Below are 26,037 nucleotides of genomic sequence, written 5' to 3'. Positions count from 1 at the left end.
CCTTGGAGACCCCCACATGGAGGGAGCTAATGAAATAAATACTGACCTCACTTTCCTCCCTCCCTCTACTTGGTTTAAATCCTATTCTCTTCACTCTTCAGTTATGTGGCCTCGGGCAAATTCATTAGCTTCTCTTGACCTTGCATTGAGGGGGGTGGTGGTTTGGTTTGGTTTGGTTTTGTTAGCAAATTTAGGATGTTGATAAAAACCTATTCCACTGGGTTGCTGTCATGATTAAATGAAAATGTTAATCTCTTAGGATGTCACCTATAACACTTATTAAATAAACACAGCCCCGTTCTTCTTCCCACCCTTCCCAACTTCACTGATCCACGTAAGAGCAGCACTAACAAACAAGCTGGGAATCACAGAACTTTCTCCTTCAGAAGGATCACAAAGGTTAGAGCTTCTCTCCCCCTACCAGGAACACTCTTTCCATCATCAACTCTTTGCTCCTCATACACAGAACTCATTTTTAAAATAAAGCCACTTATTCTGTTCCTATAGATCTTTAATTGTTAAAAGGTTTTTCTCATTTTGAACAGAAATCTATTCTGAGGAAACTTCTATCCATTGGCTATAAAGACAACATCTAACTCTGCTATGTTATAGAAATCTTCTGGGTTCAGAGTGAGAATACCTGGGGTTTAGGCCTCATTTGGGTACTGAATAACTTTGTGACCTGGGGTAAATAATCCCAGTTTCTTGAACCTCTACTGATTTGGGAAATGGGGATAGTAACACCTGCGCAATCTCCTTTCAACGGTGCTTATGGACCTCACCTAATGGCTATACCAGGCTACCCTGCCGCTGGCCATCCGTCCACATTCTCCCACGTGACGGCACCCTCAATTCTTTTACCAGTTACTCGTTTGAAAAATTTTAAGGACTGGGAGTGTTTTATAACAGGAAATGCTATAATAAAAACTGTTGAAGAAAATGCCTAAGAAGTAGTGATAATGAGCAAGGCCCTTCTGGACAAAGGGCAGCAAGGAACAAGTCATTCTGAGAGTAAATGCTCAGGACAATGAGGAGATGGTGTCAATATTCCTAAGGAAACAGCACGCCCTACTGAGAACATGGCTGATTTATGGAAGCTACTGGGGCCCGGGTAAAGGAGTTTAAATGAGATACAATAAAAAATAGGGAAGTTTTGAAGGTTTTAAAGCCAGGGAAGAAACATAATAAAAGTGCCATTTAAGAAGAAGAATCTGGCCCAAGAGTGTAGTAAGAATGGGAAATGCGAAAGCTCAGAGTGAAAGATGCCAAATACAGGGTGGGCAAAAGGAGGTTTACAGTTGCTCGTATGAAAAATTATACAAGAATAAAGTCTGTGTTCCATGTACTTGCAACTGTAAACCTCCTTTTGCCTCCCCACCCCCCGCCCCGTGTGCATCACGCAACATTACAGGCACATGCTGATAAAAGCCTGCACTGGGAGAGCAGTCATGAGACGGCAGATACGTTCGCACAAGAGCGGTTCTGAAGGATCATTGACAGCATGTGAGAACTTCCTGATGGAAGAGAAAGGAAGAGGAAGTGTGAAAGTCAACTCCAAGATTTCACTTCCACACAGCTGAGAAAATGTGGGGATTCTGACCACAGGAAGGAAAGTTGTTGAGAAGGACTTTGGGGAAGTTCAGACCAGAGCTACCAATGCAAGAGTCCTCCGTGCAGGGGTAACAGACACAGCGGGGGTAAAAGCAAGGTAGGTGGCGCTCTCCAAGGGAGCACAGACACTTTGCAGCAGATGACTCTGTCTGGCTCCCACGCTACCTCCGACCTGGTTATTTGTCATCTTCGAGTCACAGTACATTTTCAGTATCTCCATCTTTTTACTCATACAATATTACAAGTTGATGGAATATTATATGGTAGTTATCTGTGTACATTTTGCCCTCCATACCAGACTGTAAGCTCTTTGAGAGCAAGGATGTGTCTAACTTTTCTTGGTATCCCCCAGTATGTCTAGAAAAATTCTTATACATAGTAGGTACTAACATTTTGGATAAATGAATGAGCTAAGTATGACTGTGATCCAGGAGACTGAATTAGCTACATGCTTGATGAGCTATTTTACTCAAAAGATAAACCAGGCAAGGCAGCATTGTAAGTTTGGTTTGTAACCTACCACCTCCACTCTGGGCATACAGCAATGAGAGGTAATATATAAAAAAATATTTAAAAGACAATTTTCTCGAATAAGAAAATGAAACAATAACTTAAAGCAGTAAACCAGGAGCCAAGCTGTGGCTGCACAAGCAGCCAGAGGCAGCCAAAGGTCCACCCCCGCACTGTAGTGAGGCAACAAGGATCCTGCAGCAGACAGAGATGAGCCAGGGTTCATTTCACGTATTGCAGCATAAAAAGCCACCCCAAAACTTAGTGGCATAAAGCAACAACCATTTTATAGTCGTGTCTTGGTACTCATCAGCTTCAGAACTTTTCAAACCCTATACTCGTTGCATTTTGACAGGAAGAAAGTTTCAGCACTCACTTGCTAGAACTCCTGTGAGTCACGCCACTGCCCCTCAGGAGAAACTGCTTCACCATTCAGTACTCGTTGGTTTCAGCATACACCCAAGCTCCGGAATGAATTAACAATGAGAACCAGTGTACCAACGTATTATGCTTTTGGATTCTGTGGGTTGGGAATTCAGAAAGGGCAAAGAAAGATAGCTCTTCTCTGCTCCACAGCATTGTGGATAGTTCATGCCCACCTGGGAATCAGCTGGTGTAGGCTGGAGTCAGCCAGGCAGCCCAGATCTGACCAATGTGGATTAGCTACCTCCTAGGTCTAGACATATTCTTCTCACAGCAATGGCAGAAACACCAGAGCACCAAACCAATTGTACAGGTACTTTCCAAGCCTTCCGGTACCTTATGCCGGCTAGCATCGCACTGGCCAAAACAAGTCACATGGCCAAACAGAAATATAAACCCTAATGGGAGTAATTGCAAAGTCACCTTCATATGATCCCAGGGATCAGTGAAGAATTGAGTCTGTGAATGCCTCATTCCCTGCAAAATTGTTTGTAGTAAAACAAGAGAACCTAAATGTCCACCAAAAGAGAATGGGTAAATACACTGTGGTGTTTTCCTCCATCACAGCAATGAAAAAGAATAAACTAGGGCTATTTGTATCAACATGTGTAAACATCAAAAGAGAACTGTTGATTGGGGGTGGGGGGGAAGCAAGTTGCAGAATGAAATGTGGAGTATAAAACCATTTATGACAGATCTTAAAATGTCCCAAACTACATACATATAACTTATGGATCTATCTGTATATTATAAAAGCATAAAACATGAATAAGAATGATATACCCAAGCCTCAGGATAGTGATTATCTTTGGAGAAAAAGAGAGGAAATGGGGTCACAGAGGGTGAAAAAGTGGGCTTCTGCTGTAACTGTGCTATTTCGTTTCCTAGTACAAAAGATCTGAAGCAAACGAGGGAAAATATTAACACCTGTTAAATCTGAGTGCTAAGTGATCCAGATGTTTCTTACGCGTTTTAGTCTGTAGGTTTGGCAAGGAAAGGGTTACAGAGAGCCTGCCCAAGCGAATGAGTTTTTAGCCCTGGAAAGAAAGACTGCCTGCCACGAACACCAGGAGATTCTGTCCATTTTCCCTGCTGCCCTGCTCCCTGTCAACATTCTGAAACTGCTCCAGATGCAAAATGGATGCAAAGCAAATTAGACCCAAAAATTAGCAGAACGAGCAAACTCCATTCATCTCATTCTGATCACTTGTGCAGGCTTTGGTTTTAAATCCCAGACACACACACTGCTGCCTGCTTTTTGCGACATATTTGGCTGCTTTGTAAGTCGGCAAATCAAGTTACGAGGGCACAGAACCAAGGTGCCTTTGTGGGAAGGACTGAGCTTAGGGGGGTTATTTCACTCGCCCTCCTTTTTGTTCTTTTTCAACTAGACTTTTATCAAATACCTCGGAGACCCTTTCCATCTCCACGGGAATAAAAGGGACTGTTATGGAAAGAAAATGACACTCCGACTTTGTTAGCAAATATTAGGAAAATTTTAAATCATGGCCAGGAAAAACAGCCAGATGGCCCAGAAGCACAGGCCATTGCTGGTGTGCGGGGCGGTGGGTGGGGTGGCTTGCTGCAAAGCTCTTTGCTTTTAAACACGAGTCAAGCAAGAGCCAGAAAAAGAACATTGATTTTTAAATAATATAAGGTTTGATACATTTTTCTCCAGCAGCGTTAAATTTACTGTCATTTTATTTTCACTGCAATACTTCACTCTAAATAAAGATGGGGGTTTAGAATTGAAAAGTGCATGCATATGACAAAACCTATAAAAACTATACATAAAAATATAACATAGCCTTTCTGGATGGTCTTTGCTATTGAACCATGGATGGCTGTATTAGCATGTATTAATAGTAAACAGATGATATGTCTTTTAAATTCCTGCTTAATTAAAGAAAATAGGATTGCCGGATGCAAGGCCACGAAGGGGCTGGCCAGCATATTTTCCAGAGGCACTCAGCCCAAAATGAGCATCCTTGGCAATTTGCAATGTTACATTCAATGTTATTCTGAAGGGTTTTTCAATGGAATAACTTTGGGGTTATTAGCTGGCATTTTGAAGTTGCTTCCAGTGGTTGTTAATAAAGGAAAATATCTCTCTTCCCTCCTCTTATATACTCCTTTAGAGTTATTTATGAGATGGTTCTGATCCCAAAGTATATCTTGAATTTTTCTGTTTCTCTCCATCTCCACACCACGACTCTCTCCCTCTCCCATCCAAACACCCTCCTCTCTCAAGTGATCACCTGGTCTCCCCATGGCCACTGTGGCTTCCTGCTTCTATCTGCTTTCTATACGAGAGCCAGAGGAATCTTCCCAAAATATAAGTGTGGTCACACAATTCCCTTTTGAAAAAAATCTTCACTTGCATCCTGTTGGCTTTAAAATCCTTACTAGGGCCTAATGGGGGTGTCCAACCTTTTGGCATTTCTGGGCCACACTGGAAGAAGAAGAGTTGTCTTGAGCCACATGTCAAATACATTGTGACACATAATCACAAAAAATCTCATAATGTTTTAAGTAAATTTACGATTTTGTGCTGCACCACATTCATAGCCATCCTGGGCTGCATGCAGCCTGCAGGCTGTGGGTTGGACACCCCTGAAGATCCCACCTCCCTGCTCACGACTCCAGACCCTGCTCACACCCCTCCCCTCTCGCATTCTTCTGATTTCCCAATCAAGTTATAAAAACCCGTATGGAACAAAGTCAAGAATTCCTCGAAGTCTGTAGGTCCCCATCTGAGGAAATGTCACACATCCCCCCTCCCCGTGGCTTCCATGTCCCCAAGGACAAACGCTTGCAACTACTTCAGCTAATTCTTTGGGATTTTCCCCCCACATCCCTAAATACTATGCTTTTAAGAGTACTTTTATTTTTGTTTTAAGCATATTCTATTTACTGCATACTAGGGAGGATGAGAATGAGTTCTCTTACCCTTCTTTCCAGCCCCTCCCCTGACACCACCCTTCCCATCCCCTCGTCCTCTCTACACAATTACCTGAGAACTGTGGTTAGATCAATACCCTGTGTTTACATTATTTTGACTATGTAAACATTTTTTGCTGCTGAGCCAAATAGTATCAAAGATTACTCTTTTCTTCCTGAATAACTTTCACTTTCCCTAGAGCTGATGATTATCATCCCCCCCCCCGCAATGGCCTGATGTTCTTATCACTAAGTCAATGCTACACTCCCTCTCAGGCCAGTAAACATCTTACTTTCAAACAATTAAGTTCTGTCGATTTTTATCTTCTTAAACCGATTTCCCTTGCACAGACTTCCACCTCTAATGAGGAGCTGTAATTGTGGGGTCTCTCTTTACTATCATTTTAGTGGGATTTCAGGAGAAAGTAAGGTAAATGCCTGGGTCCTCTTTGCCATCTTTACCCACACTTCCTGGTTCCTTTTAAATTCCTTCTCATGTGCCCCAGGGCCTTCACACACCTAGTTTTCTTTTTCTCAAAACTCTTCCCTGGTTTTTGCCTAATCTCTTCTCATCCCTCAGATCCGGGCTTAAAAGTCACTTCTTCAGAGGCATTCTCCAGTTTCCCAAGCAATCATCCTCACTATACTTTTTCATAATATCCTGCACTGTTCCTCCATAGCATTTACCATAGAGTTATGAAGTGTACTAATAACTTGAAATATTAATATTTTTCTCCACAATTTATAGACCACCTTGTTCCTAATCAAACACATCCATTTACTCAAGGACAAGTAGGACCTTAATAGAGCAAGAAATATTTAATGCCCAGTTTTCCAACTTCTAATAGAAGTTATTGAGACGTATGAAGGACAGATTGTGAGGATGAAGGTAAAGAGCAGAGATGGTGCTGCAACCAGACAGGTGATGGTGGAAACCAGGTGAAAAAGAAAAGTGGGGTCGGGATCAGGAGACCCCCGGCACCATCCTGGGCCTGCACCAGGGAGCTCTGGGAGGGAGCAGTGCTGTATAGACAGAGTGGGACTGCAAGCACTTCATAATCTGATGCCAGCATTCACTACTGTATAAACCAATGTGTAAATCAAAAACTGAAAACAAATTCCCTTTTATTGTCTAAATTATCTAGGGTATAAAACTCTTTACCGTGAGGTACAAGTCATTTGTTAAATCATTCTAACAATTTCCAAAGCATTTGTTGGGTCACAGCAACTGACAGTGTAGTCTGTGTTCAATGCAGCTGTCGCCATTGGAGGAAAACAGTTCTGGTTACCCCATCCCACCTCTCATGGGACCCCCTTGATTTCAGTTGCAGCTGAGGCAGTTGGTTCTCATGCACACCATCCGCATCCCAGCATGCTAATCTCTTCGCTTTTCTTCCTCAGGGCTTTCTCTGAAGCTGCAGGTGTTCACCAGCCCTTGTGAAGGCACAATCTGGAAGCGTCTAGGAGTGAACACCCTGGGGACAACCCCAGACAATGGTAAACAGACATCCATGGGAACCAGTGCCCCAGACTCCCATCCTTGGAGAAGATAACTTTGAGATGTGTTCTGTGTGGTTTCTCAAAGGTCCCCCAGCAGAATCAGGCCCCAGTTGTTCACAATAAAACCCAGCACAATAACACGCCATTTGTTGGCTTCTTTCTATTCCTTCCCCATTTCTTCTTCCCACCTCCTCACTCCTGTTTTCTGGGATCGCCTTCATACTCCCTGTACCCAAGTCCTTGTCTCAAGCTCTGCTTGGGAAAGAAACCCAAACTAAGATGCTCTCAGAATTATATCCTGGAATGAGGCATGGTTTGACATTGGGAATTGCATCAAACTCTTTCAGTGNGCCCCAGACTCCCATCCTTGGAGAAGATACCTTTGAGGTGTGTTCTGTGTGGTTTCTCAAAGGTCCCCCAGCAGAATCAGGCCCCAGTTGTTCACAATAAAACCCAGCACAATAACATGCCATTTGTTGGCTTCTTTCTATTCCTTCCCCATTTCTTCTTCCCACCTCCTCACTCCTGTTTTCTGGGATCGCCTTCATACTCCCTGTACCCAAGTCCTTGTCTCAAGCTCTGCTTGGGAAAGAAACCCAAACTAAGATGCTCTCAGAATTATATCCTGGAATGAGGCATGGTTTGACATTGGGAATTGCATCAAACTCTTTCGGTGACTTCCCTGTTGCAGCGCTTATCATTAGGTGACGGGAGATCCTATGAGGACCTGAGTGATGGTTCATGCAACTGTTCCCATCTCATCTCAGATGTGTTCACTGCTCCCAGTCCCTCTCGCCAGCCTCTTTCATCCTACCAGGAGTAGACAAGCCATATGGAGAGGTAGATAGGAGGAGAGGGAGAAGAGGTGAGTGGGGTGGTGGGCCCAGTTTAAAATGGAACACACACAGAGCAGAGAACAAAAAGAATAGAAGAGGTAAAAGTAAAGGAAACACTAATGGCAATTATTAGGTGAATACTTGGCCACTCACATTGCTCAGAGGCAGGTGACCTTGTGTTAGGTCTTGCTCTTCATGCTGTCCTGAAGGTGGGCAGGCATGGGGGGAATAAGGGAATGGACCAATTTCTCTGTTCAGAAACCAGTCTGGGGAAGAGAGGGTGACAGAGAGAACTCACACCGTCATTTGCTGGTGTACATGGTTTACTGGTCATTAAACAGGGTCCTAGGCAGACCCGTTCAGGCATAGCTGCCTCCAAAACAAAGTTTATAAAAACCCCAGGAGTATTATGGCCACACAAGTTCCTGTCTACACAACAGCCCCCAGCAGCTTCTCCAGCCTCTACCTGAATCTGGACCCTGCTTCTCCCTTTGGGCAGAGCTAGCCATACCTTTGGGGTCCTCCTCAGTGCAGCTGTGTAGTGTTGCCATCCCACCAGGACTCCAGAAACTGGAGGGACAGATGTGTTTGTGAACTGGCTGGGGGAACCCTTTCACACTGTGTGAGTATATGCAGATCAAATCACCACAATGTACACTTTGACTATCTTACCATTTTATATGTCGAGTATACCTCAATGAAGCTGAAATTTTTTTAAAAAGACTTTAGCAACTGGAGGTAACTTTTCAACACCTGAAATAAATAACCTGAAGTCCACAGTAAGTTCTACTGATCTGCACTCCAAGCGCTAAAATCAGAAAAATAGAAGTCTCAGTACCGCACTGCATGGGATTTCTGTGATAAAACTGCAGGTGCTGGGATGCATATTATTTATAAATTTCACTATATATTGCAGTTACTCTGATATTCTTCCCCAACTGACATGAAAATATTTCCATATTGTGATAACAAGTGCATTCATACTGGTGGACCTGTAGATGACTGACCAGTCCTGCCTGCAGACTTGACCTCCACCCCATCATAGCCCTGTGGATTAACCACTACATTGCCGGTCCATCCCTAAGACTTTGTCAGACCCCATAAGCACTTCGACATGTGGCACTCACCCAGCCCTCCCCTTCCAATGTCCCTTCAGAAAAAGAGGTTAAGGCCACATGTCAGTTTTCTGCTCCTGTGTAATAAATCATCTCCAAACTCAAGACTTAAAACGAACATTTACTATTACCTTTAATGGTTCTGAGAATGGACTGGTCCCAGCTGGCGGTTCTCACTTGAAGTCCCTTGTGGGGTTACAGAAGAATGTCAGCTGGAGCTGGTCATCCAAAGGCTTGACTGGGTCATAATTCCGGGACAGCTTTTCACCCATGTGTCTATTCCCTGGCCCGAGAACCCTGGAACAGCTAGAGGTGGTCCTGGCATTCCTCTCCCCAGGTGGCCTCTCCGCATAGCTACATCGGCTTTCTTACAACATGGTGCACTCAGACAAGGGGCTGGTTTTTCTTAGAGAGAACCTTTCAAGAGACCAGGGGCAAGGCTTCCTCTGACCTAGTTTAGAATCCATGCAACGTAACTTCTGTCCTACCCTCTTGGTTACAAGAAAGTTACAGGTTAGCCAGATTGAAGGTGTGAGGATGACTGCAAGACTGAACCCTGGAAAGCATAGTCCATTGGTGGCCATATTTTGGAGACTACTTTGATTTTAGAGGGGGTCAGTTGTGATGAGGAAGGTACTGGGCTAGACCAGACAATTAATCGTAAAACCCACCCACTTTGCTTACATATATATTTATCTGTGCAATCATCTGTTTTCTTAATTCTGTCAAGGTTGGTTTCTCTCACACTCAACTCTGCTTTTCTAGTGTGAAAGCAACCAGAAATAACATGTAAATGAATAGGTGTGGCTGTGAAAAATAAAGCTTTATTTACGAACACTGAATTTGAATTAGGGATAATTCTCATGTATCACATAGTATTGTACTTCTTTTGATTATGTATTCAAAATGGAAATCCATTCTTACATTTCTACAAATATAAATTCATTCTTAGCTTGAAGACAGACAGAAGCAGGCAATAGGCCAGATGTGGCCCATGCGCTATAATTTGCCATCCGCTAGTCTAGACTAAGGCAGGGACTTATTCACTCTTTTATAAACCTGGTAGTATTTAGTACATTACAGCAGTGCTCAATAAGTATTTATTGAATGAATGAAAACTTGATTTATAAACAAATTACAAAACCATGAGGTAAGAATTTCTCTGCAAAGCCTTTAGTGCTCACCTAGACATCAATCTTCTCCACTTAAAACCTAGGTCAAAATTACATTTGTAGGTTTATTGACATTTTCTGGAAATGTAGCAGAATATATAGCACACCCAAGTCTCACTTACCCATGCTAAATGTGCCCAGAGTATCTTGAATAATCTGAGATTTCAATACTAAAGAGTGATGGAGGTTTACTGCTTTCTCAGCTTCTCAGAGAGACGCGAGCACAGGCCGTGAATCAATGGCATCATAATTCCTGAGCCACACATTGCTACCTACATGCTAGCAGTGTGACACCACGGAATCCTAGAACTGCCAGAAGTTATCCTGGAGACTCTTGGTCAAATCCCCTCACTTCCCAGCCGTGCTGCTGGGCATCCCTGACACACATGCCCTAACCACGAGACCTGGTGCCGAACCAGGTCTTCCCTCTTTGCATTCCAACCAGGTCCTCTTCCCGACTTCCTTGTTTCTAGTAAGTGCACCATCAGTCCTCAATCCCCGAGGCTTAAAGCTCTGGAATTGCCTTTTCCCTCTCCTTTTCTCTCATTATTCTGTCTTCTCTTTGCTGTAGGCCCAGTTTGGATCCTATTAATTTTACTTTGTACTCTAGACTACTGTAATCGCTTAACCATTCTCTCCTCACCACCACCTTTTCTCTCTCCCACCTCCAACACAGCCTAAAGATTCTAAACCAGGAGTAACTCTCAAAGGACACTTAATAGGTATTGTCCTATATGAGCAGCAAATTCTCCAAGTAGAATTCTGACCATATCACTTGCCTGCCCCAGAACCTTTGATGGTTGTCCACCAAACTGAACAATCTCCTTGATGTAACATTCAAGGACTTCAAACCTAACTTTCTAGTCTCATATAGAGCCTTCATTTTTGGCAAAATGGGAGTGGGAGAGACTGCTCATCTCCCAGTACTTATTTTTTTCCTTTTTCCTTAGAAATAGCACACTTGATGTTTATATGGACACAGGCCCATTATATTTCCCAGCTTGCCTTGCAGTTAAGAATGTCCCTTTGACCAAACTCTGGCAAATAAAATGTAAGCAGAAATGTGTGCATCTTGTGGAGAGTATCTTTAAATAGCAGAGAATGTTCCCCTTTTTATTTCTTCCATTAATTAGGCAGCGTGTGGGTGTGATGGCTGCAACTTGGGCTGCCATCTTTGGCTTAGAAGCCACCTACTGAGGATGGCAGCACAATGTGGCAGAACAAGCCTGAGTCCTCCATGCTCACAGAGTCATCCTACCAACCCTGAACCCTCAACCTTGGGACTCCTTCATAGTAGAGAAAAAGAAACCTTCATCTTGCTAAAGCCAGATTTTTTTTCTTGCTCTTTTGATTTTATCACTTAATTGTGAGTGATGCCAGGGACAACTTGTCATGTTCTCAGAACGTGGTGCTCTCTCTCTAGGTCTCTCTGTACTCGGCACTCCCTCTGCCCACGGTTCGTCCCCGTTCCCTCCCGTTGTGCGTATCTTTGCAAACCACCGATTCTCAAGACCCGTCGGAATGTCTTCTCCAGAACACCTTTCCTCATCTTCCAGCCTCTACATTCTCCAACTCCTTGGATTTCTCTGGCACTTTTAATTTCCTTTTCAATATCTTCTCTCACAAGGATCATCTCTAAACTAATTTTACCCCACTGCCCTCTCTCCTATGCGAGGGCAGATCACCACCAAAGCACTGTGGTTCCTCAATAGCAAGTGTTCACTGAGGCCTTTTGGGGTGTTGTCCAGCTCACAGAGACTCCCCTTTCTTTGGGAAGTGCCAAAGCCCACACCCACTCCCACCACCACCACTATCATGTTTTACTATATGACCGCCATAGCCCAGGGTGACGACATGTGGGGGATGCATTTGTCCTAGCTGACCTGGTCAGAGACTCTCTTCTGAGATTAAAGAATTCTGAGGCAGCATACAAACGTGAGAGCTGTGGGAAGCCTGGGGGCTGGAGAAGAGGTGAAAGTCTGTCTTTAGCATGAGAAATAATGGATAAGAGATGGAGAGAGATTTTGATGACTTTCCAGCTTCTCAGCCCAATTGCTCTAGAGGTCAGGATGTATTTCTACACTTGGGTTCTATGACATAACTTTGATTCTTGGTATAATAAATGTCCACTTTTTTAAAGATTTTTTTAATTTATTTATCTTTAGAGGGGAAGGAGAGAGGGAGAGAAACATCAATGTATGGTTGCCTTTTGTGCGTCCCCTGCTGGTAGTTAGCCTGCAAGGAACCAGCCTGCAACCCAGGTGTGTGCTCTGACTGGGAATCGAACCGCGATCACCTGGTTCGCAGGCCCGCGCTCAATCCACTGAGCTACGCCAGCCACTTTAAATGTCCACTTTTAATTTAAACTAATCCTAGTGAACTTTTGTTCCCCCAAATCAAAAGGTCAACATATATCTGTGGGATTTTAATTAGCTGGCCCGCTGGAGGGTCACAGATTGTTTAGTGACAAAGTAAGGGAGCCCTCCAGCTATATTCATTTAGGAAAACAACCACATGGGTTTAGAATTTCACACACTTCTTTTTCTTTCTCCCTTGCCCCAAATTGTGCCCTCTGTTGGGTCGCTGTGACATTTGTTATCTGTAGCACTCACAACACATTTATTGTTTACTCCCTTATTTGGTCAGTCTCCGCTTTAGCCCATAAAATACAGCAGGGCACGGCTCCATCTTACTTGTCCTCACATCCCTAAAAACTCAATAAATCCATTGGTATGTTAGTTTTTCTATATTTGCTTTGGGAATAACCTGAACTATGACAGGCCACTTGTTGTTCCTAATTACACTAATTCAAGATGGAGTTTATTTGTATTTCAATTTTGTAGAAAACTGAAGTCCACAGATGGAAAGAATGAGAGAAAATGCTGTTTATTTTTTACCACTTGAAAATCCTGACCCAAGAGAGAAGCAAAAACCAGAAGTGAGACTGATGAAGAAAAATAAGTTTAAATAAGTGAATAACTTAAGGCCATAACACAAAATTTATTCTCAAGTGTGCTGTGCAATAGAACACGTACTCTTCTGTTGTCTGTGTTCAGCAGACAGCTGGAAACCCACACAGGATGCCAAAACTATGTGACCTACATTTGCCGCTAGACAGCATTTGCAAAAATGAAATCTATGATTCAGAATATTTTAGTTTAAATTTCTTTGGGACTTTTATGTGCATTGAATAGTGGAGTAACGAGTGCATCCTTTTTCTTGCTTCCAGGTATTTAAAACCACATTAATTTACCCCCTCATTCTTCAAAAAAAGACCAAACAACAACAAAAGCAAAAAACCTCCCACTTTTTGGTATAAAGTATTAACTATTGAATGTTTAACCACATTTCTTCATTTTTGGAATTAAGGTAAACTCTGAAAATGAACTTTTTATAATCTGGCTTACATTTGGTTAGTGTGGGTAAAAGAAGAAAACCAAATGATTAATATGCAGTCAGATACATTTTCTCTTCATGTGACTGGTCTGTGAGTACAGGTTCAGAAGTCAAAAAACAAATGTTTTAAAGGGAACTCCACATTCCCACAGGGTTCCCTGAATAAGCCAGCTGAGATCCAGCAACTGACCGTTTCCACTGGGCAGAGAGTTTGTTTTGATGACTGTGGTAACCGTGGTAACCATGGTGGTGGGCAGAAAGGCCGCTTTTTCTGGGGCCTGGTCAGGAGGGATTTCCCTTAAAAGTCAAGATGTTTTCTGAACTGAAGTGTCCACACACTGAGTCTCAGTCCCCAAATTGAGCAAAGGCAGCCCACGCCTGGAATGACCATATATCCTTGCTGTCAGCTCACTGAAGGCCTTTTATTTTTCCAAATTTCCAGGGGAAATTAACAAGCAATTTCCACATTTCCATGGCGTTCACTCCTGTCTGGATGTCTTTCCTACTCTCTTTTATTATCGTTTCTCTGCTCCTCCATTCAATAATGTGCTGAGACCTGTCTCAGAGGTCATTTCTCTGGGAAATCTTCACCAACCCACCAAAATTAATCATTCCCCTCTCAGTGCTACCCACAGCTCTGCTCTCATATCCACGGCTCCTGCAAATCACACTGGTAAATGATTCTGTCCCCTCTCCAGCCCTCTCTTGCAATATATGAACTCCCTTTGGGATGTGACCCTATTTTACTCATCTTTGCATCCTCAGCACCTAGACTAGTCAGAGTTTGACAGAGATGCAGAATAAAAGTGAGTTAGTTGCTTTGCTATGTCAGTCATGCTCTCTTTCTCCTTCCTATACCTCCCCTGCCTTTTTTCCTCTGCCTATAAACGTGTTCAAGTATCAGCCCATAATAAGTGATTTTTAACTCTTTGAATAAATAAGACTCCCTGAGTTCATAGTGACATGAATGAATAAATAAGTAAATAAATAGAGGAGAAGGGAAAGCTCTTCCTTATACTACGAAGCCAATTAATAAATGTGGAAGGAATAATGAATTTAGAAAATCACCCTTTTGTAACCAGCATCATACTAATAGGCTCAGGCAAGAATCGTCAACAAATGCAATAGCTAGGGGTAAAAGTTTGAAGAGAAATGGGTCATTTACACAGTCTCCAATATCTTCCATAAGATTCTTATTCATTACAAAAAGAAAAATAGTACATTTACAGTGATGAAATTTAGCAAATACTATCACATTGGCCAAATTACTAAAATAACTAGCACTGGGACAAATCAACCTCCTGTGCCTCCTGATGCAATACACAAAGAAAGACACATCATTTCTGTAGTGTTTGTGCCATCAATGCCTTACCAGGATGTGATCAGGTGGAAACACCAGACTAACCAAACTCAAGGAGCATCCTGCAAATTAACTGGTCTATTCTCTTCCAGTACGCAATACTTCATGGAGTATTGAGAAAGATTGAACTATTCCAGATTAAAGGAGACTAAGTGATATGACAATTGAATGCCACACATGATCTGGGGTTTTCTTTTGTAATACAGGACATTATTGGGACAGTTGATGAAACCTAAATAAGATCTGTAGATTAGGCAATAGTACTGTATCAGCATTAATTTTTTGATTTCGATCATTGTGTTATAGTTATATAAGACAATGAAATATGAAATGTAAAGCAGCACCATATCCGTGACTTACTCCCAACCAGCAGGAAAAAAATCATGGTGTAGGAATGAGGGTGTTGGAGAGAAAGAGAGAAATAAAGCAAATGTGAAAAATGTGATAAAATATTAACATTTAGGAAACAACAGACAATAGGAATTATTTGCATTATTGGAAATTCTCTGAAGTCTAAAATTCTGTCAAAATATAAAATTTAAAAAGTACAAATTAATCAATCTTCCTTTGACTCCTCATTCTCCAGTAAAGGTCCCGAAGGAGATATCTGTCCGTCTCTGCACTTCTCATCGACTCTCACTCACTGTAATCTGTCATCTCATCCAAATGACCTTGATTTCATCTCCAATGACCTTAGCACTACCAACTCCAATAACACTTTCCTGTCCTCTTCTACTCTTCGTCTCTATAGCATTTGAACTCTTTTCACTTTGTTTTTAAAAGTTTAAATACTTAAGCCTCAACTCAGCCTGTGACCTCTCCCTCACCTAACTTTGCAGCTTCCCTCTTCACCAAACTAACAAGGAGTCTACTTTACTGTTATTTGAAGTATAATACTATTTATGGAGGGCTCTTTTCATGCATTTCCTTTTCTTAAATTATTCTCATCTTCAATTAGCAAAATCAAACTCATCCACCAGTTGGCAGCTTACTTATCACCTTCTTCGAGTTTCTCTGAACGCTGTGTCAATTTGACGGAGTGGCTATTAAAATCATTTTGTATTTTATATATTCTTTTCTTTCAGACCATAAGCAGCTAGTTCCAAAGTGATGGCCTTCAATGTCCTCAAAGGTCTGGGTTTTACAAATTAAACAGGCATTTCTGACTCCTTTTTTTTTGGTTCTTCTAGATAAGCCTGGCTACAATTTAGGAGTGGGCTCCTACTCCCACCCCAGGCTGGTCTCTGTCCCAACACGTTGCTGCCACTGATTACTCAGACCTCTCCCAAGAAGCCTCTTCCTTCCGAATGTGGTTTGTCCACACGAGCCTGTGATCTGGACGTGGGAACTTGTTCTCCTCGGGTGACTGTCTCTGCAGTTCAGCAGAGCCGCTCGTTCTCCCAGGGATCCCTACCCCAAGATCTCCTGCAAGATTTTTCTGTTTGCCTCCTCCCCTCCTTCCCTGTTCTTTAAGGTTCGACAGCTCAACAAATTGATGGTCCATTAAAGTCAGCCGTTTGAATGAGCCCCTGGTGTTTTTATACTGAACTTTTCATAATAGTATGATGCCTATGTTTATTGAAAGAGTTTTACCTAAAAGGGCAACAACTGGATTTGATGACAGTGTAGAGAAGAAACACTGGTCTTTCAAAATTAAGCAACTTTTAAAAGTGCCATTTTATTTTAAAAATAATAATCTATGCAGCACTTCAAGAAACAACTATATGGTGTTGTATATTATAAACTGGTGACATTCTGTTAAATTATATTCAGCACTTTTTGTTTTTTATGCTTCTTAAGGTGGTAATGAGAAAAATTTTCTTAAGTTTGCCTTGCTGTATTTCTTATAGCATTTATTAAAAAGCTGATTTCACAGTAAAATTAGGTCAGTTTAAAAGGAGGAAATAGCAAGTTTGTGTGAGTAATTTCTGCATATATGTAAAATCAAGTACAAACATTGATATATAATGACAGTATAAAATGCTTTCCTGTTTGTGATGTCTAGTGATGTGGAAAATATAACCTTAAACCCATTAAATTGAATGGTAATTAAAATTGACATAATAAGCAACTTGCTAGGAAAAAAGGAAAATTGGTGGTCTCTTCTACCTGTGTTCTTTACTAAATTATGGCATCTGATTCTAGGGAAAAAATATTACATGTATCACTTCCAAAATATCTGTATTTTATCAGAGGCCTAAAATTACTTAAACTGGAAACTACACATGAAGCCCTCACAATTTTCAAACTCTTTCTGATCACTATGAAAATCTTAGAACACAAATGATTTAATGCCAGTTCCCCTAAACCAGTAAAAATATAACCCAGACTTTTAATTTCTACTTATCATTAATGGTTTTGACATTGGATTTCAGGATACCTAGTACATCTGATATTTATTTTATTTTTATTGAATTTATTGAGGTGACATGGGTTAATAATATTGCATAGGTTTCAGGTATACAGTTCTATAATACATCATCTATATATTGGATTGTGTGTATTGATTTATACCCTGTGATTCCTCTCCATAGCACTTAGCACCATATAATACAGTTGTCGATTTCCTTATCTGTCCCTGCCCCTATAAAATCCTGAAGGACAGAGACTATAGCTTATTCATCTTAATATTCTCAATACCTAACATAGTTCCTGACACAAACTGAGCACTCAACGTGCGGCAGATGAATAATTGATTGACAAAAGTGACATATTGAGTCTGAAAAGAGAAGCTGGCTTTCTTTTCTTATTCCTAGACCTCAAAGAATGAAATTTTATTCTAAAGCAGAATGTTTTAGTTGAGAGAAAGCATTAGTTGTTTTTTTTAAGTAGGTATATTTTATAGTTATGGTTATTCAGTACACTGGAACTGTCACACCATTTGTGGAACTACAGTCTGGCTGCCATAACAACAGACCAGAATGAGAGAGTAAAAGCCGTCCAGACAGACTATCCTTGGTTTTCAGGTCTTCTCAAGCTTAATGCCAGTTACAGTCCTCTTTATAGTCTAGTTTGCTAGTGGTTTTCGTTTTGTAGAGAAAATGAATTTTGGCATAGGGCGTAAAATTTGTTCATTAATCTTAAAGCAGCTTTGAAATGATGCTTAAATAATGGCTTTATTGCTCTGAAAAAAATATTTTGTCAAATTGTTTGAACAAAATGAAACTCTGGAAGAGTTTCACAGGGGAAACCCATTATTTTTGTCTCCCATAAAAATTCATCCCAGAGACCAGCATTTGTACTATCTTCTCTCAAGTATAAAACAACTGAAATATAGCTTCCATCAAAAACCATGAAGTTGGAGTGGAGATAACACTTTAAGCCCTTGAAAAAAACATTAATTTTTTTGGATGGTTATGAGGAAAGGCTAATCCAGAGCTAAACTTGGCCGGAAGCCTCGCTTCGTTGGGTTGGAGTTGGTCTCCTTTTGCCTCCTCTGGTGCCTTAAGGAAAACATGGCTTCAGTTCAGTGTGGTTTTGTGGGGTTTGGCTTTGGATAGGCATTCTGGGTGGACAATAAACTATAAAAACACATAAAAATCTCAGCAAACTAAGAAGGAGGAGAATTGCTAGGAGTTCAAGTGTTTTTCTCAAAGACTCCTTTTTCACACACCCAGAGTTTAAACTCAGCCGTCGCTCTTGTGGAATGCTCGGCACACAGAGATTGAATATTTAGTGGTAGTGATGATTTAGAGTGGACACAGATTCCAAGATATAAAACTGGCAGTGTAACAGAGTAATCTTTCTTGTGCCACAAGAGTACCAGAAAAAGAAAAGGTGACAAGAGAACCAGTGTGGGAAATTAAGTGTTTGAAACTAACTTTCAAAAGAGAATACAGAAAACATGGGAGTATGTCTTAGTGTCCTTGGAGTAGGCAAAATTTCTGTTTTTCCCTTTTTATTGGATTTATTGGAGTGACACTGGTTAACAAAAATATACAGATTTCAGGTGCGCAGTTCCATAACACATCATCTGTACACTGTATTGTGTGCTCACCATCCCAATTCAAGTCTCCTTCCATCACCATTATCTCCCTTGACCACCCCCTACTTTCCATCAAACCCTCTCCCCTTGGCAATAAGCAAAATTTCTTTTTTTTCCTGGAAAATCTAATTATTTATTTTCTGCCAAAATACAGTAATCCTGGTAAAGGCTGTATGTCTCTTTGGGAAAGGCTGGGAGAAAGATTAACAGCATGGATTTTTTTAAATATATTTTATTGATTATGCTATTACAGTTGTCCCATTTTCCCCCCTTCACTTTCCTCCACCCTGCATGCCCCCTCCCACCCACATTCCCCCCCTTTAGTTCATGTCCATGTGTCATACATATAAGTTCTTTGGCTTCTATATTTCCCATACTATTCTTACCCTGCCCCTGTCTATTTTCTACCTACCATTTGTGCTACTTATTCTCTGTACCTTCCCCCCTCCCCCTCCCACTTCCCTGTTCATAACCCTTCATGTGATCTCCATTTCTGTGGTTCTGTTCCTGTTCTAGTTGTTTGCTTAGTTCGTTTTTGTTTTTATTTTAGGTGTGGTTGTTAATAATTGTGAGTTTGCTGTTATTTTATTGTACATGGTTTTTATTTTCTTTTTCTTAGATAAGTCCCTCTAAGATTTCATATAATGTGGGCTTGGCAAAATTTCTTAAACAAGACACAAAAAGAATGCTGAGCATATGTACAAATTAGACTATATTAAAATAAAGAATTTTTCTTTATAAACGAATACAACTAACAGAATGAAAACGCACCCTCAAAAAGTGGAAGATAATATTATTAACATTAAAAAACTGAATCCAGAATGTTTAAAAGAAAAAAAATCCGAGCCCTGGCTGGTGTAGCTCAGTGGATTGAGCGCGGGCCTGCAAACCAGACGATTGTGGTTCGATTCCCAGTCAGGGCACATGCTTGGGTTGCAGGCCAGTTTCCGGTAGGGGCCAGTTCCCTGCAGGGGATGCACGAGAAGCAACCATACATTGATGTTTCCTTCCTCTCTCCTTCCCTTCCCCTCTAAAGATAAATAAATAAAATGTTTTTAAAAAATCCTACAAATTAATAAGAAACAGAAAACTCAATAGAAAAACTGGTTATTGATTTCACAGAATCTTAACAAACTTGTCCAAATGGCCAGCAAACATATGAAATAGTGTTTAACCTCATTAATCATCAGGGAATTAATCATTTTAGTTCAACTTCAAAGATGAGTGACTGTTTCTGTTTTTGTTCGTGTGTGTAATGAAGTCTTGGAAGATGCAATAGAACATTCTTTTACTACTTTCATTTTACTTTGTTTTGAATTTCACAAAGAAGAGTAAAATGAGCTCAAGATACGAAGGCTCTGTCATGAAACCAAATAAATCTAAAGGACTGATCCCAGGCAGTCATCAATATACCTTCATGTCTGGCCTCTCTTTTACAAATATTTTCAAAATTGCCACATCTCAATCACATCAAACATCTAGATACACATAATTATCTCAAACCATTTTTGTTAAAGTGAAAAGCAAATAATAAATAATAGCAAATCTTTGAAGTCTAAGATCAGAAATTATTTACCCAAATTCCAATAACAAATAAGAAATTTTAGATTTTAATTATTCAGTTATTGTTTAATCCTTGATTCAAATAAACAGTCACTTCACACCACCAGGGATAAGGGATATAAACATGGGTCGCAGATATGATATTTTCAAGTCATTAACTCAGATGACCACAAATACAATTTATTATTTACTAACTGGAATCAGCTTTGTCTGCCTAATGACATTTCCATAATTTAGTCATCTTCAGATAAAATGAGTTGTTTCAAGGTTCACTTTCAGATTTTTTCTTTCCTCCCTTTTCTTCTCTGGGTCATGAGATTCGGAGTTCCGTGGGTTAACACAGAAGTAGTAATGGGAGGGGGAAGAGGGATCTGATTGGCAGCCACTCTCTGCCCTATGTTGGGAACTGCCAAAGTAACTAATCAATTGCTTGAGTTCTTAGGCATGGCCATAGCCCCATCTGGCAGTTCTAGGTCAAGTCATGTCTTCAATCCACATTCTCTGTGTCCTTTTCATTCAGGTAGTACAAACCCACTGTCAGCTGTTTGCAGGATCCTCACGGAGCAAAGAAACTTTCAGGAGCTCTCTTGTGCCTTTGGGGGCTGTCCCAAGGCTCTCAGTGAACACATAACATGAAGAACATTCCTACTTTATTTGTATTTTACTACGGTAGATTAAATTTTTTTCCCAATTGCTCTTTACCACCCCTTGGATTGGGTGGTGGGCCCATGTTTGGTGCTCTGACTAGAGGACAATCAAGGTTTAAGAGATAAACTCAGTGAAGTCCATGGTGGGGGTAGAAACACTTTTATTACTGAATCAAAATAATATCCCAATGAATGTTATTTCAAAGAACATACAGTCTCCTAGGAGAGAAGACCTTTCACCAGTAAGTATGAGAAAAGCTACCAGATCTGGGTAAGATATTCACTGGAGTCCAAAGGAGAAGGATGGTAAATTCTACCTGGAGAGAAGAGTAAATGACAAGTTCTCTGAAGAATATAATTCTAAAATAAAAGTTAAAAAGTGAGCATAATCCCCACTGATGATAAGTTAGTATAAAACCATTTTGGTCAGGGGGAAAAAAGACAAAATCTGAAGGCTTTGTCTTAGGTATCTCCAATTTTGAAAGAGCAGCTTTGAAATCTCTGAATATAATTTTTATTCAGTTCTCCTTGTCTTCCCAACAAATTTTGCTTTATCTATTTATTTTCTAGGTTGTTTGATGCATATGAGTTTATACGTCTAATCGCTTATTCATAGATTAAGTCTTTTATCATTGTATAATTTGCTTTTTTGTCTTACTTAGCACTTTCAACTTTAAATTTCAGTTTGTCTGATATTAATATTATTATTCTGCTTCTTTGCTCTCTTTTTTAGCTTTTCAGTGGTTTTTTGTTTGTGTGTTTTTGTCTTTTTTGTTTTAATTGGTTTAGTTTTGCAATTGCCTGGTATCTCTTTCCCCTATTCCTTTGATCTTATTCTTTAAATGATTCTCTTTTAATCAGTATATAAGTAAGTTTTATTTTGGTTCTAATTTAATGGTCTCTGTCTTTTATGGGTGATTTAGGTTTGTTCCTATCCATTGCCATTACTGATGTAATTGATTTTATGCCTTCTATTTTATACTTATTTTATATCTTCATTTCTTTTTTCTCCTGTTTTTCTCGATTTGATCAAATTGTTTTTTATTCCATTTTTCCCCTGGTGAGTTCACAATATTTTCTTACTCTATTAAGTTGCTACTCCTTTTACTCTCTTCTCATTATTACTCACCTACTTCTATTTACTATTTGAAATCAAAATATGATTTCACCAATATGGTACACTATTTCCCACTGATAGACTCTCTTTCCATTCTATGTCTCTTCTGCCTCAGTAAAATGTGACTTTAGAATACTTTTACTTCCCTTTTATGTCCTTCCATCCCTGGTTCTGAGGTTTTTATCAGACAACTTAGCATTTTAAATTTTGAACCACTTTTGAATCTTACCCGAAGGGTGTCACTGAAGAGTTTTAAACATGAGATTGATATGGTCATATTTGTATTTTTAAAAGAGCACAGCAGTTTTAGTGGAGGAGCTCAGATCAGAGGTAGATATAGACACTATAGCTCACATATTCCAATCATCCATATGCACAGAAAACACAATAATAAATAATGCCAGCATGAATGAATTATGTACAAAAATACATGTATTGTTTCCAGTGACAGGCATGTTTTTATATTTTTTGTTTTACAAATATTCTCTCATGAACCTCATAAAGAAGTAATGATAAACTAGAAGCAACTGGGAGAAATTCAAGTGATGGGATCATACACTGTGTGGACTTAATTTTCTGATCTTAATCTCTAACTCTAGAATGCCATCAGCTTAGCACTGCAGTAAAGAGAAATTAGACTAGCCCGGGGGGAAAGCACTAGTCTGTAGGTTAACGATACCAAAAAGCCTTAAGTAAAATATCTAATTCTACTTCTGCTTTCTGTGATTTTTGCTTGTTTTCATGGTATATATACTGTATATATTATGCTATATTTAAGAGAAACAAGACTTTTGCATTAAAATGTGACATTCCTTTAGCATTGTATAACTCTTAAACCTGATGTCACAACATCTGAGAACAACTCGTTATTTCCAAAGATAGTAGTGATAGTAATAATATCCAATCTATACAGAGTTACTACTGTCTGCTCAGTGTTGTTGTAAGCGCTGTATATGGATGTTGTGACATTGCACAAAATTCTCAAAACAGGAGGATTTCAGTTTAAGCTAATTAAAAATACAACGTGCCTCATCTCCTTTGTAGGAATCTAGCCTAATGAACTGATTCAGAATATGAAAAATACTATTTACATGGTTATGAAATTGCTCAGAACATAAAACAGTAGAGAAATAGCTAAGACAATATGGCAAATCTCCTGATGAAATATTAGCTGTATATGTTAAATGATCACATCACATCATACTTTTTTGTTATTATCTCTTTTACACCTAACTGCCCTTATATAATGTAACCAAGAATGTCTCTTTTTCTTCACTACACTATTCTTGGTATCTCTGTACATAATTTGTGCTCATTGAATAACTGTTAAATTATTGAATGAGCAGTATAGATATAGGAAAAGTGCTTGTACCAAAACAGTAGATTAAATAAGAAAAAGGGTCATAATATTGAATTTACAACTATATAAATATGCCTATGAATAAAAACTGGAGTAGAACACTCAAGACGATAACTTCCCTGTAAAGGTGAGATTAGAGAATATATTTTCTACTATTTTCACAATACATACTAAGATTGTAATAGGACTCTAAAGGCAAGTTTTTCAGTCTTTGTTTTTTTTATTTTATTTATTTATTTTTTAAATATTTTATTGATTATACCATTACAGTTGTTCTATTTCCCCCCTTCATTCCCCTCCCCCCGCACACTCCCTCCCCCACCATTCTCCCCCCTTAGTTTATAACCATGTGTCTCAAGTTCTTCAGATTCTATATTTCCCCCACTATTCTTGCCCTCCCCCCTATCTATTTTCTACCTACTGTCTATGCTATTTTCTGTACCTTCTCCCCCCTTCTCCTCCTCCCACTCCCCTGTTGCTAACCCTCCATGTGATCTTCATTTCTATGGTTCCACTCCTGATCTAGCTGTCCTCTTGGTTTGCTATTGTTTTAGGTGTGATTGTTAATAACTGTGTGTTTGCTGTTCTTTCACTGTTCATATTTTTCATCTTCTTTTTCTTATATATCANGGATTTCCTGGAAGTCTATTTCTTTTGCCAGACTGGGGAAGTTCTCCTTTATTATTCGTTCAAATAAGTTTTCCACTCGTGGCTGTTTCTTTCCCCCTTCTGGTACCCCTATAATCCAGATGTTGGAATGTTTAAAGATGTCCTGGAGGTTCCTAAGCCTCTCCTCATTTTTTTGAATTCTCATTTCTTCATTCCTTTCTGGTTGGATGTTTTGTTCTTCCTTCTGGTCCATTCCATTGATTTGAGTCCCAGTTTCCTTTCCATCGCTATTGGATTCCTGGACATCTCCCTTCATTCAATTAGTTTAGCCTTCATATGTTCCTCTAATTTGTGACTATGTTCCTCTAATTTGTGGCTATAATCAACCAGTTCTGTTAGCATCCTGATAACCAGTGTCTTGAATTGTACATCTGAGAGGCTGGCAATTTCTCGGTCGCTGAGAGTTATTGGCTCTGGGACTTTGAGTTCTTCTTGCGCCATCTTTTGGGCTGTCCGTGCCTGTTCCATAGCAGGATCAGAGCCCTAAGGTGTTCACTAGCGCAGGGCAACTCAGTCGCTGGGTTGTGACGCTGTATGTGGGGACGGGGTCAAAGAGGGACTATGGCGTCCTGTCCGCCGCCTGCCGCCACGGCCCTCACCGGTGCCACAGCTGCTGCTGTCACCGGGCCCACGCGTTTTGTCCCACTGCACGCAAGTCACCTCCGTCAGCCCTCGCCCCCTGGGGCCTGCGTGGTCTGTCTCACTGTGCGCAAAGGTGCGACCTCGGTCAGTCTGCCCTGCACCCCAACTGGTTCCGGGCTGCCTGCGCGCCTAGGTCGGGGGACCTGTCCTGCCCGACCCTGCTCGCTGCTGGCTCCGCCCCTCTTACCGTCCCCGTTGAACGGTTAGATGTAGTCAGACTTCCATATAATTCAATTTTCTGTCCTTTGGCTGTGTCTTTGTTTCTCCAAACCTTTGTTGTATTCAAACTTGGTTGTGGGAGAAGGCACAGCATTTCCACCTATGCCTCCATCTTGGCGGAAGTCAGTTTTTCAGTCTTTGAATTGAAGCTGAGAACCAAAGCTGCTAAGTGTTCATATATTCTCATGAAGCTTCCAAATCCTGTCTGCATGACTTCTAAGCAACTCTGTCTTCAGTCTCTACCTATGAAAGGTGAGAGTGAGGAGATTAGTAGAGAAATATTTTTGGAGAGATTTCTTAGAGAGGTATGCTTTTCCTAGCTACCTGAAAAAGAGAGGAGAGGTTCAAGAATAACTCAGGAGGGTTGCTGTGGGTGCATAAACTTTGATGGACACAGATCCACCTTTTACTTGAATAAGTCTGAGGCGAGGGCTGTGAGCAGAGGGCTTCAGTGTCTAATTTCCAGGGTTTGTCAAGGCAACTCTTCATGTAGAAAATAGTAGACATCACAGCAGGTAGCCAAGTATGATCTGTCCTGGGATGACCTCATCCCAGAGTCTGGGAGACCGCTACTATGGGAAGCAGGAGCCACTGCTTATTGCCAGTGTACTTACTGCACAACTCTGTGTGAGACGTGATGGTAAGGAAGGGGAAGCCATAGGTAACCAGGAATGGTATAGCCGAGATCTGACAGAACAGGTCACCAAAGAAGCTCAAAAAGTGCAAGAGAGAAAACCATCACTGAATATCTGCCACACAGAGCCAGAGGACAAAACACAGGAAGAGAAGAGAGGGCCTCTTTTTCCTCCTTCCCTCCGCAGGTATGCCAGCGAGGGTCAGGCGAAAATGTTGACAACAGAGGAATAGCTTTAAGCTGCCTGAGAAATGGAACATTCTGACTACACTAAACTGAACTTTTTAATATGTGGGAATAGCATAGTTTATCAATACATGGAAGTGACTGGGAGAAAA

This window comes from Sturnira hondurensis, unplaced genomic scaffold (genome assembly GCF_014824575.4).
Source record: "Sturnira hondurensis isolate 20B ecotype Veracruz unplaced genomic scaffold, ASM1482457v3 Scaffold0004136, whole genome shotgun sequence".
In the NCBI taxonomy this organism is placed as follows: Eukaryota; Metazoa; Chordata; class Mammalia; order Chiroptera; family Phyllostomidae; genus Sturnira; species Sturnira hondurensis.
Note: the sequence above shows the minus strand (reverse complement) of the source record.